The sequence below is a fragment of the Mustela lutreola genome, chromosome 9 (assembly GCF_030435805.1).
Source record: "Mustela lutreola isolate mMusLut2 chromosome 9, mMusLut2.pri, whole genome shotgun sequence".
NCBI lineage: Eukaryota > Metazoa > Chordata > Mammalia > Carnivora > Mustelidae > Mustela > Mustela lutreola.
Window position 1 is genome coordinate 55,616,615 of NC_081298.1, and position 21,989 is coordinate 55,638,603.

The 21,989-nt window shown below is 39.0% G+C and overlaps 1 long non-coding RNA gene across 1 annotated transcript in view; it reads left to right on the top strand.

The window, feature by feature from the left end:
* Nucleotides 1-6,755, top strand: part of LOC131808294 (uncharacterized) — a 55,269-nt gene extending 48,514 nt beyond the window's left edge. The window contains exon 3 of the long non-coding RNA XR_009344770.1: nt 4,177-6,755. This is a non-coding gene — a long non-coding RNA (uncharacterized LOC131808294). The remainder of the gene's footprint in view (nt 1-4,176) is intronic.
* Nucleotides 6,756-21,989: the final 15,234 nt, after the last annotated feature.

The window sequence follows — 21,989 nt, forward strand, 5'->3', positions numbered from 1 at the left end:
TTTGAAAGTTTGATTAGGCTTCAACTTCCACATATTCTATCTCATGTAAGTCAGTCCCCTTGAGGAGAACTACAAAGCCCTATGTCATTCTTATGACCTGTCTCTTTCCCTCACAGAACAACTGCACCACTGCTTTGATTCTGGGGAAAGGGAAAGTTGTCCCCTGCTCCTAGAATGATGTCCTTGCTTTAATAGCATGGCACTAAGCAGGGACACAGCCCTTCAGCTTTCAGAGGTTTTCTCAACTTACCTTTTCAGGTATGGAATGTCTGTCTTATGAATGAGCTGGGGTACAGGCAATCAGCACCCGGTATTCTTGGCCTGTCATAACTGGAGTATTACTTTTGCCATATGTGTGGGTGCTCATAGGTGGAGAAAGATAGCAATAGGCTTCTTGGCCACTCGTCTTAAATAGAGCTCTTGTGAACATGGAGCTGGAGAGAGATGAGAGATATGAGCATATTTTCCCTTTTAGGGTAAATCTGTAGACCAAAATTAAGAGTTGAGGGGAAGAGACCATCTCATTGATGGTATCCACCTGGAATAGAGCTTCAGGGAGGGAAAGAGGGGAGATCATATCTCAGTGCCACTGACTCATTGTTCTTACCAAGAGTTCTAGAACTTCTTGAATAAGTGTTTTTCCATGTGTTGTATGCCCTTAGGATTTTCAGACTTTACATGGCTATTTCTTTCAAATAATCTTTGCCTGTTTTGGCTGTTTTGCTTGGGAAAAGGTCTGCAGAGCTCATCTCGCACCATTTCAGAAATGATCTTACTGCATGCACTAAGTTTTGGGATGATTTGTGGCAATAGCTAACTAATCCAAGTCTCTTTCTCCTAAAATGACACCTAACATTTATGGTGTACTCTGCACTACCCACGGGTTAGATACTATTTTTAATCTTCACTTTACATATGACAAAAGTGAAGCTCAACAAGCAGTGATTTCTCTGACATTAGCCATAGCAACTTTTTTCTAGATAGGTTTCCTAAGGAAAGGGGGGAAAAAACAAAAACAAACTATTTGGACTATATCAAAATAAAAAGCTTTGGGTTGCCTGACTGGCTTAGTCAGTTGAGCATCTGACTCTTGATTTCAGCTCAGGTCATGATCCCAGGGTTGTGAGATTGAGCCCCGCACCAGCTTGAGAATCTCTCCCTCTGTTCCTTCCCCCTTGGGCTCACTCTCTTTTTTTTCCCCTCAAATGGATAAATCTTTTTTTTTTTTTAAATAAATAGTGTCATTTGCGAATGTTTTCTCCTATTCCATAGGTTGCCTCTTTGTTTTGTTGATTCTTTCCTTTGCTTTGCAGAAGCTTTTTATCTTTTTTTTTTTTAAAGATTTTATTCATTTGTTTGACAGAGATATATATCACAAGTAGGCAGAGAGGCAGGCAGGGGGCGGGGGGTGCAGGTTCCCTGCTGAGCAGAGAGCCCGATGTGGGGCTCGATGTGGGGCTTGATCCCAGGACTCTGGAATCATGACCTGAGCTGAAGGCAGAGGCTTAACTCACTGAGCCACCCAAGCACCCTAGAAGCTTTTTATCTTGATGAAGTACCAGGAGTTCATTTTCACTTTTGTTTCCTTTGCCTTTGGAGATGTCTCTTGAAAGAAGCTGCTGTGGCCGATGTTGAAGAGGTTACTGCCTATGTTCTCTTCCAGGATTTTGATGGACTCCTGTTTCACACTGAGGTCTTTCATCCATTTTGAGTTTATCTTTGTGTATGGTGTAAGAGAATGGTCAATTTCATTCTTCTCTACATAGTTGTCCAATTTTCCCAGCACCATCATTGGTACGAATGTGAATTGGTGCACCCACTTTGGAAAACTGTGGATATTCCTCAAAAAATTAAAAATAGAGCTACCCCATGACCTGGCAATTGTACTACAGGATATTTACCCCAAAGATATAGATGTAGTGAAAAATAGGGCCATATGTACCCCAATGTTCATAGCAGCAATGGCCACAACAGTCAAACTGTGGAAAGAGCTGAGATGCCCTTTAACAGATGAATAAAAAAAGAAGATGTGGTCCATATATACAATGGAATATTACTCTGCCATCAGAAAGGATGAATACCCAACTTTTGCATCAAGGATGGGGCTGGAAGAGATTATGCTGAGTGAAATAAGTCAAGCAGAGAAAGTCAATTATCATATGGTTTCACTTACTTGTGGAACATAAGGAATAACATGGAGGACATTAGAAGAAGAAAAGGAAAAATGAATTGGGGAAATTGGATGGGGAGATGAACCATGAGAGACTGTGGACTCTGAGAAACAAACGGAGGGTTTTTGAGGGGAGGGGGATGTGGGGATGGATGAGCCTGATGGTGGGTATTAAGGAGGACACATATTACATGGAACACTGGGTGTTATACCTAAACAATGAATCTTGAAACACTGTACCAAAAACTAATGATGTATTTTATGGTGACTAACATTAAAAAATTTTAAAAACTGCAAAAATAAATATATATAAAAATAAAAATAAAAATAAAAATTAATAAAAAGCTTTTGCACAGCAAAGGAAACAACTAACAAAAGTAAAAGACAACATACTGAATGGGAGAAGGTATTTGCAAATGACATATTCAATAAAAAGTTAGCATCTGAATCATGAAAGACTGTGGACTCTGAGGAACTAACTGAGGGCTTTGAAGGGGAGGGAGGTGGGAGGTTGGGTGAGCCTGGTGGTGGGTATTGTGGAGGGCATGTATTGCATGGAGCACTTGGTGTGGTGCATAAACAATGAATTCTGGAACACTGAAAAGAATTTTAAAAAATAAATAAATAATATAAAAATAAAAAAAAAAAAAGATTAGCATCCAAAAAACATATAAAGATCTTACATATCTCAACACACACTCAAAACTCCCAAACAATCCAATTTAAAAATGGGCAGAAGAAATGAACAGAAATTTCTCTAAAGAAGACTTACAAATGGCCAACAGACACATGATAAGATGTTTAACCTCTCACTTATCATCAGGGAAATACGAATCAAAACCACAATGAGATATCACCTCACATCATACCTGTCAGAATGACTAAAGTCAACAACACAACGAACAATAGGGGTTGGTGAGGATGCAGATGGAAAAGAACCCTCGTGCACTGTTGGCAGGAATGTAAACTGATGCAGCCACTCAGGAAACCAGTATGAAATTTCCTCAAAAAGTTAAAAATAGAGCTACCCTATGACCCAGTAAATACACTACTGGATATTTAACCCCCCAAAAACACAAAAACACTACTTCAAAGGGACACATAACACCCTTATGTTTATAGCAGCATTACTTACAACCTAAATTATGGAAGCAGCCCAAGTACCCATCACACACATAAACACACACACACACACACACACACACTGAAATATTATTTGGCCATTAAAAAAAGATGAAATCTTGTCATTTTCAACAACATGGATGGATCTAGAGAGTATAATGCTAAATGAAATAAGCCAGGCGGAAAGATAAATACTATATGATTTCATTCATATGTGGACTTTAAGAAACAAAACAAATAAACAAAAGAAAAAAAGAGAAACCAACCAAAAAACAGATTCTTAACTACAAAGAACAAACAGATGGTTCGAGGTGGGTGGAGGGACAGGTGAAACAGGTGAATGGATTTAAGAGTACACTTATCTTGATGATCACTGAGTAATATATGGAATTGTCAAATCACTATATTGTATACCTGAAACTAATATAACACTGTGTTATCTACATGGGAATTAAAATTTTTTAAAAATGAAAACAAATTTTAAAATAAAATTTAAAAAATAACAGTGAAGTTTGGAGAAATCCAGGAAATTCAGGAAATTTTCCCGTCTGAGTTTCCTCTTTATAAATGCAAGGTTTATATGTGACTCCATTGGGGGAGAGGGAGAAAGTGAACTAGATGGTCTCTAAACTCCTTTTCTGCTCTAAAATCCTAAGAGCTTATGAACCAGGTTGCCACTGTTCTTTCTCATCAGTAGCCTTCAGACCCTTCCTTTTCCAGTATCAACTAGAGTCAGTCCCATCTGCCTTATCTGATCTCTGTGCCTAAGGGCTCTTTCAGAGCATGTATGTACAGCAGGCCAGATATGCAGGAAAATTAAAGCTTAACAAATGACTGACAGGAGCTGATGTATAACTAACTACTCTAGTTTCCTCCTTCCCCAGACTTTCCTTCCAGGTGGTCCAAACTAAGACTGAGAATCTGGAAATACTGCTGTGAAGCAGAAGAAACTTGATTGAGTGAAAGCTGGAGCTGTGCCAGGTGTGGAGAAGGAGTGCACGGTAAAGTGTACCTTGTGAGCACATAGTGAGTAAGCAGTTGGGGAAGCAAGGGAGTGAGAAGATGACCAAGAGCTTTTCACGGGTCAGGAAGGGCTTAGGGGAAGCCAGGTTAAAAGAACTGGAGGAAAAGAACAAAGGATCAGGCACAGGTCTGCTCAAAGCCTTGGTGCTTGGGAGCGTCTAGCCCTCAGTGAGCTTGGGCATGAACAGACAGGGAGTTATCTGTGAAACAGGTCTGTATCTCTTGTCCACACAGAATTCCAAAATATAGATCAACTCTTTTTGTTCATGACTCAATTATGACAACTTTTTCACTATACTTCTATAATACAAATCATAGATGTAGCCAAGAAACCAAGATTGGGGACACATCATGACCTCTGAACAACTACAAGGAACTTACCCCCAGAATGGGGATTTGGAGTAGTGACATTCTCAAGCAGTCCAGCCCTGCCATTCCAGAGAAGGCCCAAGCCCACACAAATCATATATTTGGGGTAATACACCAAGCCCCAAGCCAGACATACTAATAAAGAGGCTTAGCCAATTACACTTCATGTTTCTGTCCATCCACATATTCCCTGCCCTCCAACAGTTCTCCACAGGCCAAGAACATCCAAGTCTTCCAGCCCCCAAAGTCTCCCTTTAGCTTGGCAGGTAAGAGTGCTTGCTTTGGAACCAAAAGGGCTCGGTTGAGATTCTGGCTTATGAGTATGACTTTGGGCAAGTTATCTCCATCTTTGTGCCTCAGTGTGCTCATTTGTAGAAAGAAGATTATAATAATTTTCTGAGGAATAGGGGCGCCTGGGTGGCTCAGTGAGTTAAAGCCTCTGCCTTCGGCTCAGGTCATGATCTCAGGGTCCTGGGATTGAGCCCCGCATTTCGCTCTCTGCTCAGCAGGGAGCCTGCTTCCCACCCCCCATCTGCCTGTCTACCTACTTGTGATCTCTGTCTGTCAAAATAAATAAATAAAATCTTTAAAAAAAATTTTTTTTCCTGAGGAATTAATTTAAACAGTGTGTGTAACAAAGTGAAGAAACCTAGCAGATACTATCTCAACCAAGTGATTAAAGTTAACGTCACCAATAATGAACCATCACAGATTCCTAACACAATGCACTGAGAAGTGCACAACATCACTTCTGTGGTATTGCCCAAAATATCAACCTGAATTGAATCATGAAGACACATCAGACGAACCCACATTGAGAGATACTCTACAAAGTAACTGGCACATACTCTTCAAAAATGGCACTTATCTTTGTGTGTTGTATAAGAGAATAGTCCAGTTTCATTCTTCTGCATGTGGCTGTCCAATTTTCCCAGCACCATTTATTGAAGAAACTGTCTTTTTTCCATTGGATACTTTTTCCTGCTTTTTTGAAGTTTAGTTGACCGTAAAGTTGAGGGTCCATTTCTGGAGTCTCCATTCTGTTTTCACTAATCTATGTGTCTGTTTTTGTGCCAATACCATACTGTTTTGATGATCACAGTTTTGTAATATAGCTTGATATCGGGTAATGCAATATCCCCAGCTTCAGCTTTGTTTTTATTTTTCAGCATTCCTCTGGTGATTTGGGTCTTTTCTGGTTCCATACAAATTTTAGGATTATATGTTCCAGCTCTGTAAAAAAAAAAAAAAAAAAAAAAAGTCAATGGTATTTTAATAGGAATGGCACTGAAAATGTAGATTCCTCTGGGCACCATAGATATTTTAACAGTGTTTATTCTTCTAATCCATAAGCATGGAATGTTTTCCATATCATTGTGTCTTATACACACTACTGAATCACTGAAAACTACATAAAAAACTAATGATGTACAATATGTTGGCTAACTGAACATAACAAAAATCAATAAACAAAAATAAAATGGAATGGGATTTTAAAAATGACAATGTTATGAAATATAAAGAAAGGCTAAGGGACTATTATAGATTGAAAAAGACTGGCAGAACAGACACATGAGAAAATGCTCCACATCATTTGTCATCAGGGAAATATAAATCAAAACCACAATAAGATACCACCTTACACCAGTTAGGCTAAAATTAACAAAACAAGGAAAAACAAATATTGGCAAGGATGTGGAGAAAGGGGAATCCTCTTACACTGTTGGTGGGAATGCAAGTTGGTACAGCCACTACATCAAAAACTAATGACGCACTATATGTTGGCTATTTGAATTTAAATTTAAAAAGGAAAGAAAAAGACAGGCAGAGACAACTAAATTCAGTACATGATCCAGGATTGTACCCTGGACCAAAAAGGAAGAAAGGCGAAGGAAAGAATTTTTATTTTGTTTTCTTTTGCTATAACAGACTCTATTGGTGCAATTGGTGAAACTTGGTGTGTGTGGATTCCTGGTAGTGTTTATTGCATAAATAACTCGTGGCTAATTTAGGTGAGTGCACTGCCTATGTAGGAGAGTGCTGTAGTACAAGCCTTAGTAAGAAGAACTAATTAGAGCTATTAAATTAAGCAATTAATCTGCTCCACAGTCTATTATATATATGTATATATACATATATATAAATATATATCGGTTTAACAGACAGATGTTTGACCCTTGAGAGTGTTACACATTTTTAACAATCCTAAAATCTAATATATTGGCATACAAATGTGTTTACCAAGCTGACACTGAATTTGATCTGGTTTTGCCAACCACTGGGCCAAGCATAGAAATGCAAAGAGATGAGTCCCAGGTCCAGGCCCTTAGGGTGTGTCTGTTCTAATGAGAGAGGCTGAAGATTGCCTTAAAGGCAAGAGCAAGAGGATGCAGGGTACTGATTGGTGAGACAAGAACAACAGGAATTCAAAGGAGGGAAAGGAGTCTGTATAGAATAAAGATAGAAATGAAAGGAAGACATAGCAAGACCAGACTCTGTTTAAAATTACCTTATATGTGTTTTCTATAAAGTGAGTTTGGGCTTGCCTATAAAGGTAAAAAGACAAGAGGTGGCTTGTGTTCAAGGATAGTCCAAGTATCCTCATTTATAATAGCAAAAGATTGGAAACTCGTGGCTAAAGTCACATCCATACATGAGATTACCATGCAGCCATTAAAACAGTTGATTTTCTCCCCGTAAGTCACAATTGTAGTAACTTGGAGGAAGTTGCAACTAGAAAGGGGCAGGAGGGGCAGGCTGGGAGCAGGGACATGTTCTATGTCATGAGGGGTTGGTAGTGACACAGATGTGAACCCCTGCAAAAAAAGCATCAAGCACCACACATAAGATTGCACTTTACTGTATGTGAGTTATAGCACAATTTTTTAAAGCTTTAAAAAATTATTCTCTTTGTATACGGATGAGTAATTATCCAGGGTATATGTTAAATAAAAAAGTATGCACAACAAAATATAGAATGCAATCTGTGATGGGTGAGGGGGTTCCATAACAGAAATACACACACTTTGATCCTTATGTTTCCCAAACTTCATTAGAAAGGAGTAGGAGAAATGAGGGAGGCATTGTCCCCAGGACAGAAAAGAAGGGGTGGCCGTGGGTTTGGTGAGAAAAGTAATCATCAATAAATGGTGCTGGGAAAACTGGGCAGCTATATGTAGAAGAATGAAACTCTGCCATTCTCTTACACCGTACACAAAGATAAACTCAAAATGGATAAAAGACCTCAATGTGAGACAGGAATTCATCAGAATCCTAGAGGAGAACATAGGCAGTAATCTCTTCGATATCAGCCACAGCAACTTCTTTCAAGATATGTCTCCAAAGGCAAAGGAAACAAAAGCGAAGATGAACTTTTGGGACTTCAACAAAATCAAAAGCTTCTGCACAGCAAAGGAAAGAGTCAAGAAAACAAAGAGGCAACCCACGGAATGGGAGAAGATATTTGCAAATGACAATACAGGCAAAAGGTTGATATCCAGGATCTATAATGAACTCCTCAAACTCAACACACACAAAACAGACAATCATATCAAAAAATGGGCAGAAGATATGGACAGACACTTCTCCAATCAAGACATACAAATGGCTATCAGATACATGAAAAAATGTTCATCATCACTAGCCCTCAGGGAGATTCAAATTAAAACTACATTGAGATATCACCTTACACCAGTTAGACTGGCCCAAATTAGCAAGACAGGAAACAACATGTGTTGGAGAGGATGTGGAGAAAGGGGAACCCTCTTCCACTGTTGGTGGGAATGCAAGTTGGTGCAGCCTCTTTGGAGAACAGTGTGGAGATTCCTCAAGAAATTAAAAATAGCACTTCCCTATGACCCTGCCATTGCACTACTGGGTATTTACCCCAAAGATATAGATGTCGTGAAAGGAAGGGCCATCTGTACCCCAATGTTTATAGCAGCAATGGCCACGGTCGCCAAACTGTGGAAAGAACCAAGATGCCCTTCAATGTGATGAGGGAGCAGGAGGCTGGCTGAGGACAAAGCAAAAGCTGGCGCCTTGCACCCCCTCTTCACCCGCTCCCCTCCATATGTGTAGCATTCCTCAGGCACCCCTGACTTCCATAAAATGATAAATAGTTAACTTGCAGGGATCGCAATTCTGCAGAACAGGAATCTCCCTTGCTCTATAGATGTCCTAGAGACCTAAACAGGGAGGTTACCTTATCAATAGCACAAATTTCCAGAGGCAAATAACTCTCAGTTCCTGAAGCCCTAATGTCTCCCTCCCCACCATAAACTGGAGGAGGCTGAGGTAGAAGGGAATGTAAATGATAGCAGGATCAAAACACCCAACCAAGAATCTCCCAACTATCTTGATGTTAATGCCTGACCTAAAGATGACATTGATCAGGCCATAAGGGCAAGGCCTCCCCCGGCACCTTGTAGGCCCTCCCTAACATGTGAAAACTCTGTTGAAATCTCCCATCCCTTTACCACCTCCCCCCAACCATGGAGTATATAACATGCCTACCCTCACAACCCGGGGCAGCCGCATCTCCGCCTGCCCATGGGCCCTGTCCCCATGCTCTAATAAATCACCTTTTGCACCAGCGACGTCTTAAGAATTCTTTCTTTAGTCGTCGGCTCTGAACCTCACCCCACCGAACCTGACTTAGGTTCTGGGACTTCTTCAAATGGATGAATAAGGAAGATGTGGTCCATATGCACTATGGAGTATTATGCCTCCATCAGAAAGGACGAATACCCAACTTTTGTAGTAACATGAACGGGACTGGACGAGATTATGCTGAGTGAAATAAGTCAAGGAGAGAGAGTCAACTATCATATGGTTTCATTTATTTGTGAAGCATAACAAAAAGCATGGAGGACATGGGGAGTTAGAGAGAAGGGGGTTGGGGTAAATTGGAAGGGGAGGTGAATCATGAGAGACTATGGACTCTGAAAAACAATCTGAGGGGTTTGAAGTGACGGGGGGGTGGGAGGTTGGGGTACCAGGTGGTGGGTATTATAGAGGGCACGGATTGCATGGAGCACTGGGAGTGGTGAAAAAATAATGATACTGTTATGCTGAAAATAAATAAATTTAAAAAAAAAGAAAAGTAATCATGTGAGAAAAATGGTCAAGGAAAGGGAAAATCTTAAAGCAAGGGAAAACTTAAAGCATGGAGAAAGTAAGGGTGCTTCCATTGTTACTTTAACACCTCAGATTATGTGTGTCGTGTTGGTTTAAATCATTTTAGACTAACAATTCTGAGGGATGAGCCTAGGCATATGTATGCTCTTGGAGGATGTATTGGGGAGTTTGGATTGGGAGTGGCTTTAAAATTTTATTATTTTCCACAAATAAGTTCCGTGTCAGGTTCTATAGCTCAATTTGTAATAGATTAAAAACTCAACCAAGGACTCATTTATTAAAATTGGATAAACATTTACCCACACACCAACACAGACAAACTTGGCCAGGGCGGCTCAGGAGACCTGCTGTGCAGAGGACAACCACGTGAAACCCCTGTTTAAACCCCCACCCCCCACCCCACGCCTACCCCCATCCCCAGCTGGCCTCCAGCTTCTGGTTGTATGCTGCCACCTAGTGTCCCTTCAACAGACTGACACCAAACACTTTCTCAGAAATGTGAATTCAGAAATAATGGAATACCTAAGGGGAAGAATAAGGCATTTTATTATGATTGAGAATACGTCAGAAACTATTCTATACAGAGGCACCTGGGTGACTCAGTCTGTTAAGCAAGTGACTTAATTTCAGTTCATGTCATGATCTCGGAGACCTGAGATGGTGCCCCATGTAGGGCTGACTCTTAATTTCAGCTCATGTCATGATCTCGGAGACCTGAGATGATACCCCACGCTGGGTGTGGAGCCTGCTTGGGATTCTTTCTCTCTCCTTTTGCCCCCCCCCCCCCACGAGTGCGTGCATACTCTCTCACTTTCTTTCTCTCTCTTTCTCTGTCTTTAAAAAAAAACAACAACTGTACATATGCATGGTTGCTTGGGTGTATATAAAATACCTCTGGGGAATATAAACAAGCTGTTACCAGGAAGGGGAATTGGGTAGCTAGGAAAACCATCACTGTATACAATTTCATATCTTTTTAAAATTTAAGCCACAATTATGTATTGTTAATTGAAAAAATAAGCAAAGTTTAAAAAGAAAAAAATATATATTACATTTTGTTGGTATGTTAATTAAGGGACCATTCTTTCTTCATTGATTCATGTACTTACACTTCGTGAAAGCTTACTATGTGCTGGGCACTGTCTGAAGGAACAAAGGCAAAGAAAACAGACACATTCCTGCTGTCCCAGCGTGTAGACTCTACTAAGATGATGGTCTTAGACAGCACATTTGATAGTTAACAGAGCCCAGTGAATCTGGGTCTTAGGATAATGGACCATGGGGAGCAGAGCTCCCCATTCTGTATCACTGAAATTGCAAATAATCATATTCTATTTGCTTTAGACCTATGGTGGGGTCTCCTTTCAGCACTTTAGCTTATTAATATCGCAAGGATGATCTAATGGGTATTTTATTCACTCTAAAACTTAGACACACACATTCTTCTCAAATATCCATGGTCAATTTACAAAGAGTAGCTGCAAAGCTAGTCTCAAAAAATTCAAAGAATAGGTATTATAGAGATTATATTCTCAGACTACAATGCAATCAAGTGAGAATTTACTAAGTAAAAGATTAATTTTAAAAATTAATTCAAAACTTTAAAAACATGTTTCTAAATAACTCACAGGACAGAGAGTTATTATAGTGGAAATCAGAAAAAATTTTCAAGCTGACAATTATAAAAAGACAATATGCAAAATTTGTAGGACACACTAGTATGATACTTGAAAATTTAAACTTTTAAATGCATATATTAGGGAAGAAGCTTGAATATTAATGAGATAATTAATTAGAAAAAGAAAAAACAGACAACACTCAAAGAAAGTAGGACAAAAGAAATAAATGGGAGAAATTTTAAAATATCAAACAGACACAACAGAGGTATTTAATGAAGCCAACATTAGTTCTTGTAGGGAAAAAGCAACAAAATTTTTAAATTTCTAGGAATCTTGATCAAGAAAAAAAAAGAGAGGGCACAAATAAGTAATATTATAAGTAAGAGAGAGACTATACCTACAAATGCTAGTGTGATAAGATATGAACAATGTTATGTCAATTAAGTTCAAAACATAGGTGAAATGGACAAAGCTCTCACTAGAAATACACTAAAACTGCATGAAAAAGAAATAGAACACTTGAATAATTAGAAATGGAATCAGCAATTTAAAATAGCCCACATACGGGGCACCTGGGTGGCCCAGTGGGTTAAGCCTCTACCTTCGGTTCAGGTCATGATCCCAGGGGCCTGGGATCGAGTCCCGCATAGGGCTCTCTGCTCAGCAGGGAGCCTGCTTCTCCTCATCTCTCTCTCTGTCTGTCTCTCTGCCTATTTGTGATCTCTCTCTCTGTCAAATAAATAAATAAAATCTTTAAAAAAAATAAAAATAAAATAGCCCACATAGAAAATTCTCCCAGATATGCAAGGAATAGAAAACTCAAACCATACACAAACTCTTTCAGGTTTTTGTTTTTGTTTTTTTTTAATTTCCAACTCCCTTGGTAAGGCTAATATAACCATGAAAGTTTCCAAATAAGTACAATATAAGAAACAAAATTGAAACCTAAGCTCTCTCGTGAACACAAAAACAACCTAAACACCATGTTAGCAAATCAAACCAGCAATGTATAAAAAATGTGCTTTCTGGGGAACCCTCTTACACTGTTGGTGGGAATGCAAACTGGTGTAGCTGCTCTGGAAAACACTATGGAGTTTCCTTAAATAGTTGAAAATCTTATTACCCAGTGATTGTACTACTAGATATTTACTCAAAGGTTACAAATATAGTGATTCAAAGGGGCACGTGCATCTCAGTGTTTATAGCAGCAATGACCACAATAGACAAAATATGGAAAGAGCCAAGATGTCTCATTATCCAGATGAATGGATAAAGATGTGGTATATATACACCATGGACTATTACTCAGCCATCAAAAAAAAAAATGAAATCTTGCCATTTGCAACATCCTGGATGGAGCTGGAGGTATTATGCTAAGTGAAATAAGTCAGTCAGAGAAAGAAAAATACTCTATTATTTCCCTCATATGTGGAATTTAAGAAACAAGACAAATGAATGTAAGGGAAGGAGAAATAAAACAAGATGAAAATTGAGAGGGTGACAAACCATAAGAGGTGCTGAACTCTAGAAAACAAACTGAGGGTTGCAGGAGGGAGGTGGGTGTGTGGATAGGGTAACTAGGTGATGGTTTTAAGGAGGGCACTTGATGTAATGAACACTGGGTGTTATAGGCAATTGATGAATCACAGAATTCTACCTCTGGGAAACAGAAAAAGATGGTGGAGAAGTAGGGAACCCTATTTCAACTAGTCCCCTGAATTGAATTGGATATCTACAAACTATTCTGAACACCCACGGAATCAGCTGAGATGTAAGAAGATATATCTGGATTTCTACAAACAGAATGTCTCTGGTGGGTGGTCAGGAAGATATCAGAAGATACGCGGAAGGGGGAGGGAGGCTCTGTGATCCTGTGCCACCAGAGCACAAAAGCCTCCTGCCCTGGGGACCAGGCACAGATTCACAGACCTGTAGCAGTAGTGGCAGGGAAAGGACTTTAGGGCAGCTCCCAGACTGAAATCTGGAGCTCCAGGGGTACACGTGCAAACTGAGGGTGGCTGGCAGCTTTAGAAACACAAAGGGCAGAGATGTGTCTGGACCTGGAAGCAAGGGCTGGGAGTGCTGCTATGGGGCACACAACCCAGGTTGCTGCAGTTTTTAGCAGCACAGAAAGAAACAGAGATAATGTGGCCTGGAGAGCTCAGTGGAGAGCAGACTGTTTTCTCTCGGTTCTGAGACAAAAGTTTGGATACAGTTACTTCTGCTCTGACTTTCAGAAGAGACACTGAGAGTCACTAGTGAAAGACACCAGAGAAAGAAGCCCCCCAAAACTAGTTTTCACAGAGACCTCCCACCCCGACATACACACAGGGGCAGGGTCACTTTGCCCAGAGTTGCCTGAGTAACAGGATGGCAGATCGCTCCCACAGAAGACAGGCTGGAAGAAAAGAGGCCGACAACCCTAAGGTCCCTATAAAACAGGTGCATCTTGCGTGGGTTGTGGTCAATAATTTGGATTCTGAACATTCCCTCAACCAACCATCAACACAATGACTAAGAGGAGGAATCTCCAACATAGGAAAGAGTCAGAGACTGTGACCTCTGCCACAGAACTAATGGATATAGATATAAGCAAGGTGTTGGAAATAGATTTCAGAGTAACAGTTATGAAGACAATAGCTAGAATGGAGAAAACCATCAATGGCTACATAGATTCTCTAAGGGCAGAAATGAGAGCTAATCTAGCAGAACTTAAAAATGCTATCAATGAGATCCAATCTAATATAGATACTCTAACAGCTAGAGTAAATGAGACAGAAGAACTAATTAGTGACTTAGAAGACAAAATGATAGAAAAGAAGGAAGAGGAGGAGGCCTGGAACAAACAGTTTAAAATCCATGAAAACAGAATTAGAGAAAAATAAATGACACCATGAAATGTTCTACTGTCAGAATTATTGAGATCCCTGAAGGTGTGGAAAGAGAGGACTAGAAGATATATTTGAGCAAATAATAGCTAAGAGCTTCCCTAACATGGGGAATGAAACAAGCATTTGTGTCCTAGGGACAGAGAGGACCATTCCCAAGATCAAGGAGAATAAACCAACGCCCCAGCATGTAATAGTAAAACTTGCAAATCTTAGAACCAATGAAACCACCTTAAGGGCAGTTAGGGGGAAGAGATTCCTTATATACAGAGAGAGGAACATCAGAATAACATCAGACCTGTCCACAGAGAACTGGCAAGTGAAGGTGCTGGCAAGATATATTCAGGGTACTAAATGAGAAGAACATGCAGCCAAGAATACTTTACCCAGCAAGGCTATAATTCAGAACAAATGGAAAGATAAAGAGCATCCAGGACTGGCAGAAACTGAAAGAATATGTGACCACAAAAGGAGAAAGTCCCCCAAAGTGATATAGAACAGAAATTTACAGAGACAATCTATAGATCAAAGTCTTCACAGGCAACATGATGACAATAAAATCATATTCTTCAATAATCACTCTCAATGTGAACAGCCTAAATGCTCCCATAAAATGACACAGGGTTGCAGACTGGATAAAAAGACAGGACTCATCTATATGCTGTCTACAGGAGACTCATTTTGAACCTAAAGATTCGCTCAGACTGAAAGTGAAGGTATAGAGAACCATCTTTCATAACAACAGACCCCAAAAGAAAGCTGGGATAGCAATTCTGATAACAGACAAATTAGACTTTAAGCTAAAGACTTTAGTTATAGATATAGAAGGACACTATATTATTCTTAAAGGGTCTATCCAACAAGAAGATCTAACAACTGTAAATATCTATATCCCCAACATGGGAGCAGCCAAATACATAAGCAAACCTTTAACCAAAATAAAGAGACATATTGATAATATGTCAATTACAGGAGATCATATCACTCCACTCTCAGCAATAGAGAGATCAATTAAGCAGAAAATCAACAAAGAAACAAGAGCTTTGAATGACACATTGGAACAGATGGACCTCATAGATATATAAAGAATATTCCAGGGGAGCCTGGGTGGCTCAGTGGGTTAAAGCCTCTGCCTTCAGCTCGGGTCATGATCTCAGGGTCCTGGCATCGAGTCCTGCATCAAGCTCTCTGCTCGGGTAGCCTGCTTCCCTTCCTCTATCTCTGCCTGCCTCTCTGCCTGCTTGTGATCTCCGTCTGTGAAGTGAATAAATAAAATATTAAAAAAAAGAATATTCCACCATAGCACAAGAGAATACTCATTCTTCTCCAGTGCATATAAAACTTTCTCCAGAGTAGATCCCATACTGGGTCAAAAACCAGGTCTCCACCAGTACTAAAAGATTTAGATTATTATCTCCATAATCTCAGACCACAATGCTTTGTAACTGGAACTCAACCACAAGAAAAAGTTTGGAAGGAATTGAAACACTTGAAATCTAAGATAATCCTGTTCAAGAATGTTTAGATCAACCAGGAAATCAAAGAAGAACTTAAACAATTCATGAAAAAGAATAAGAATGAAAACACATCCATCCAAAACCTATGGGGTATGACAAAGGCAGTCCTACGGTAGAAATACATAGCCATCCAAACTTCACTCTATTTTTTTAACAGAAAAATACTGGGTACAAAAACTACCTGTACACTTTAAAGAACTGGAAAATGAATAAAAAATTAAGCCTAACCCATGCACACGAAGGGAAATAAGATTAGAGCAGAGATCAATGAGATAAAAACGAGAGATACAGTAGAACACATCAACGAAACTAGAAGCTGTTCTTGGAAAGAATCAATAAGATTCTTTCTCTCAATGTGAACAGCCTGAATGCTCCCATAAAATGACACAGAAGACAAAATGACATTTAGAAGACATTTAGAAGTGGTTTATCGAACCACTGGCCAAACTAATCCAAAAGAGAAAGAGAGGACCTAAATTAATGAAATTATGAATGAAAGGGGAGAGATCATGACTAACATCAAGGAAATAGAAACAAACATCAAAAATTATTATCAACAGTTATATGTCAATAAGTTAAGAAACCTAGAAGAAATAGTTGCATTTCTGGAAACCTATAAACTTCTAAGACTGAATCAGGAAGAAATTGGCAACCCAAATAGACCAATATCTATTAATAGGATTGAAGCAGTGATCAAAAACCTCCCAAAAAACAAGAGCCCAGGACCTCATGGATTCCCTGGGGAATTCTACCAAACATTCAAAGAAGAAATAATACCTATTCTCTGGAAGCTGTTTCAAAAAATAGAAACAGAAGGAAAACTCTCAGACTCTTTCCATGAAGCCAGCACTACCCTGATCCCCAAACCAGGCAAAGACCCCATCAAAATGGAGAATTTCAGACCAATATCTCTGATGAATATGGATGCCAAGATTCTCAACAAGATCCTAGCTAATAGGATCCAACAGTACATTAAAAAGATTATCCATCATGACCAGGTGCGATTTATCCCTGGGGTGCAAGAGTGGTTCAATATTCACCAGTCAATCAATGTGATAGAGCAAATCAATAAGACAAGAGAGAAGAACCATATGGTCCTCTCAGTGGATGCAGAAAGAGCATTTGACAAGATACAGTATCCATTCCTGATTAAAATTCCTCAAAGTATAGGGATAGAGGGAACATTCCTCAACTTCATAAAACCTATCATGAAAAACACAGAGCAAATATAATCCTCAGTGGGGAAAAGCTGACAGCCTTCCCTTTGAGATCAGGAACATGACAAGGATGCCCACTCTTGCCACTGTTGTTCAACATAGTACTAGAAGTCCTAGCAACGGCAATCAGACAACAAAAAGAAATAAAAGGTATTCAAATGGTCAATGAAGAAGTCAAACTCTCTTTGCAGATGACATGATACTTTATATGGAAGACCAAAAGACTCCACCCCCAAACTGCTAGAACTCATACAGCAATTCAGTAATGTGGCAGGATACAAAATCAATGCTCAGAAATCAGTTGCTTTCTTACACGCTAACAGTGAAAATATAGAAAGGGAAATTAGAGAATTGATTCCATTTACTCTAGCACCAAGAACCACAAGGTACCTTGGAATAAACCTAACCAAAGAGATAAAGAATCTGTACTTGAGGAACTACAGAACACTCATGAAAGAAATTGAAGACACAAAAAGATGGAAAAGCATTCCATGCTCATGGATCAGAAGAATAAACATTGTTAAAATGTCTATGCTGCCTAGAGCAATCTATATTTTCAATGCCATCCTGATCAAAATTTCACCAGAATTTTTCATAGGTCTGGAACAAACAATCCTAAAATTTGTATGGAACCAGAAGGGACCCCGAATTGCTAAGAAAATGTTGAAAAAGAAATAACAAAACTGGTGGCATCACATTGCCTGATTTCAAGCTTTACTGCAAAGCTGTGATCACCAAGACAGCATGGTACTGGCCCAAGAACAGACACATAGACCAGTGGCACAGCGTAGAGAGCCCAGATATGGAGCACAACTCTATGGTCAAATAATCTTCAGCAAAGCAGGAAAAAGTATCCAATGGAAAAAAGACAATCTCTTCAATAAATGGTGTTGGGAAAATTGGACAGCTATGTATAGAACAATGGAACTTGACCATTCTCTTACATCATATAGAAAGATAAACTCTAAATGGACAAAAGACCTCAATGAGGCAGGAATCTATCAAAACCCTACAGGAGAACATAGGGAGTAATGTCTTCCATATCATTCATAGCAACTTCTTTCAAAACATATCTCCAAAGGCAAAGGAAACAAAAGTGAAAATGAACTTTTTGGATTTCGTTAAGATCAAAAGCTTCTGAACAGAAAAGGAAAGAGTCAACAAAACAAAGAGGCAACTCATGGAACAGAAGATATGAGTAAATGGCATTACAGACAAAGGGCTAATATCCAAGATCTATAAAGAACTCCTCAAACACTCAAAAAACAGATAATCACATCAAAAAAAATGGGCAGAAGACATGAACAGACACTTCTCCAAAGAGGACATACAGACACATGAAATAATGTTCATCATCATTAGCCATCAGGGAGATTCAAATCAAAACCACATTGAGATACCAACTTACACCAGTTAGAATTGCCAAAATTAACAAGACAGTAAGCGACATGTGTTGGAGAGGATGTGGAGGCAGGTGACCCTCTTACACTGTTGGGGGGAACGCAAGTTGGTGTAGCCACTTTGGAAAACAGTGTGGAAATTCCCTAAGAAATTAATAATAGAGCTTCCCTATGACCCTGCAATTGCACTACTAGGTATTTACCCCAAGATTCAGATGTAGTGAAAAGAAGGGCCATCTGTACCCCAATGTTCATAGCAGCAATGAGCACGGTCACCAAACTGAGGAAAAAGCCAAGATGCTCTTTAGCAGATGAATGGATAAAGAAGATATGGTCCACATATACAATGGAATATTATGCCTCCATCAGAAAGGATGAATACCCTATTTTTGTACCAACATAGATGGGACTGGAGGAGATTATGCTGAGTGAAATAAGTCAAGCAGAGAGAGTAAATTATCATATGGTTTCACTTACTTGTGGAGCATAAGGAATAACACAGAGGACACTGGGAGAAGGAGGGGAAATGTGAGTTGGGGAAAATTGGAGGGGGAGACAAAGCATGAGGGACTGTGAACTCTGAGAAACAAACAGAGTTTTAGAAGGGGGGGTGGTTGGGTGAGCCTGGTGGTGGGTATTTTAAGGAGGGCATGTACTGCATGGAGCACTGGGTGTGGTGCATAAACAATGAATCTTTGAACTATATCCAGCTAGGCTGTCATTGAAAATAGAAGGAGAGATAAAAAGCTTTGAGGACAAACAAATACTAAAGAATTTGCAAACACCAAACCAGCCCTTCAGGAAATATTGAAAAGGGTTCTCTAAGCAAAGAGAGATCCTAAAAGTAACAGACCAGAAAGGAACAGAGACAATATACAGTAGTAGTCACCTTATAGGTAATACAATGGCACTAAATTCATATCTTTCAATAGTTATCATGAGTGTAAAGGGGTTTAAAGTGCCCCAATCAAAAGACACAGGGTATCAGATTGGATTAGAAGAAAAAAAGACCCACTGATATGCTTTATGCAAGAGACTCATTTTAGATTCAAAGACACCTCTGGATTTAAAGTGAGGAGGTGGAAAACTATTTACCATGTTAATGGACATCAGTAGAAAGGTGGGTGGTAATCCTTATATCAGACAAGTTAGATTTTAAGCCAAAGACTGTATAAGAGATGAGGAAGAACATTATATCATACTTAAAAAGTCTATGCAACAAGAAGATCTAACAATTTTTAATATCTATGCCCCTAACACAGTAGCATCCAATTATATAAGCCAATTAATAACACAATCAAAGAAACACACTGACAATAATCCAATAATAGTAGGGGACTTTAACACACACACCCCAAGTGGACAGGTCATCTAAGCAAAAGATCAAGATCAACAAAGAAATAAAGGCTTTTAAGTGACACACTGGATGAGAGGGACTTCACGGCTATATTCAGAACATTCCATCCCAAAGCAACAGAATGCACATTCTTCTTTAGTGCACATGGAACATTCTCCAAATTAATAAAATTATGAATGAAAGAGGAGAGATCAAAACCAATACCAAAGAAATACAAAAAATTATAAGAACATTTTGTGCACAACTACATGCCAGAAAATTAGACTATCTGAAAGAAATGAATGCATTCCTAGAGAAGTATAAACTACTATAACTGAAACCAAGAAAAAGTAGAAAAACTGAATAGACTCATAACCAGTAAGGGGATTATAGCAGTCATCAAAAATCTCCCAACAAACAAGAGCCCAGGGCCAGATGGCATTCCAAGTAAGTAGACTTCTCAAGGGAATTCTAGCAAATATTTAAGGAAGAATTAATACCTATGCTCCTGAAACTGTTCCAAAAAAGAGACATCGAGGGAAAACTTCCAAGCTCATTTTATGAAGCCAGCATTACCTTGATCTCAAGACAGTACTGGCACAAAGACTCCATAAAAAAGGAAACTATCCCTGATGAACATGGATGCAAATATTCTCACCAAAATTCTAGCTAATATGATCCAACAGTACCTTAAAAGGATTATTCACCACAACCAAGTGGGATTTATTCCTGGGCTGCAAGTTTGGTTCAACATATGCAAATCAATCAGTGTGATACAGTGCATTAATAAAATAACAAGTACCATATGATGCTCTCAATAGATGCTGGAAAAGCATTTGACAAAGTACAGCATCCTTTCATGATCAAAACCCTCCACAGTGTAGGAATAAAGGATACATACATCAATATCATCAAAGCCCTCTATAAAAAACCCACAGTGAATATCATTCTCAACAGGGAAAAATTGAGAGCTTTTCCCCTAAGGTTAGGGCCATGGCAGGGATGTCCACTATCACCACTGCTATTCACCATAGTACTAAAAGTCTTAGCCTCAGCAATCAGACAACTAAAAGAAATTAAAGGCATCTGAATCAGAAAAGAAGAAGTCAAACTCTATCTCACAGATGATCTGATACTTTATGTGGAAAACACAAAAGACTCCACTCCAAAACTGCTAGTAAAGTGTCAGGATATAAAATCAATGCACAGAAATAAGTTGCATTTCTAAGCACCAACAACAAGACAGAAGAAAGAGAAATTAAGAAGTCAATCCCATTTACAATTGCACACAAAAGCTTAAGATACCTAGGAATAAATAAATCTAATCAAAGAGGCAAAGGATCTGTACTCATGAAACTGTAGAATACTCATGAAAGAAATTGAGGAAGGCATGGAAAAACAAATGCTGTTACAATGTCTATGCTACTAAAGCAATCTACACATTTAATGCAATCACTATCAAAATACCATCAATTTTTTTCACAGTAATGGAGCATATAATCCTAAAATTTGTATAGAACCAGAAAAAAAAACCTGAATAGCCAGAGGAATGTTGAAAAAGGAAACAAAAGCTGAGGGTATCACAATTCCAGACTTCAAGCTCTATTACAAAGCTGTAATCAAGACAGTATGGTACTGGCACAAATATAGACACATAGATCAATAGAATAGAATAGAGAGCCCAGAAATGGACCCTCAATTCTATGGTCAACTAATCTATGACAAAACAGGAAAGAATGTCCAATAGAAAAAAGACAGTCCCTTCAAAACAAATCGTGTTGGGATAATTGGACAGTCACATGCAGAAGAATGAAACTGGACCATTTCTTTAAATCACACAAAAAAATAAACTCAAAATGGATGAAAGACCTCAATGTGAGATAGGAATCCATCAAAATCCTTGAGGAGAACACAGCCAGCAACCTCTTTGAACTCAGCCACAGCAAATTCTTCCTAGAAACGTCTCCAAAGGCAAGGGAAGCAAGGGAAAAAATAAACTATTGGGACTTCATCAAAATAAAAAGCTTTTGCTCAACTAAGTTAACAGTCAACAAAACCAAAAGACAACTTACAGAATGGGAGAAGATATTTGCAAATGTCTTATCAGATAAAGGGCCAGTACTCCAAATTTATTAAGAACTTATCAAATTCAATACCCCCAAAATAAATAATCCAATCAAGAAATGGGC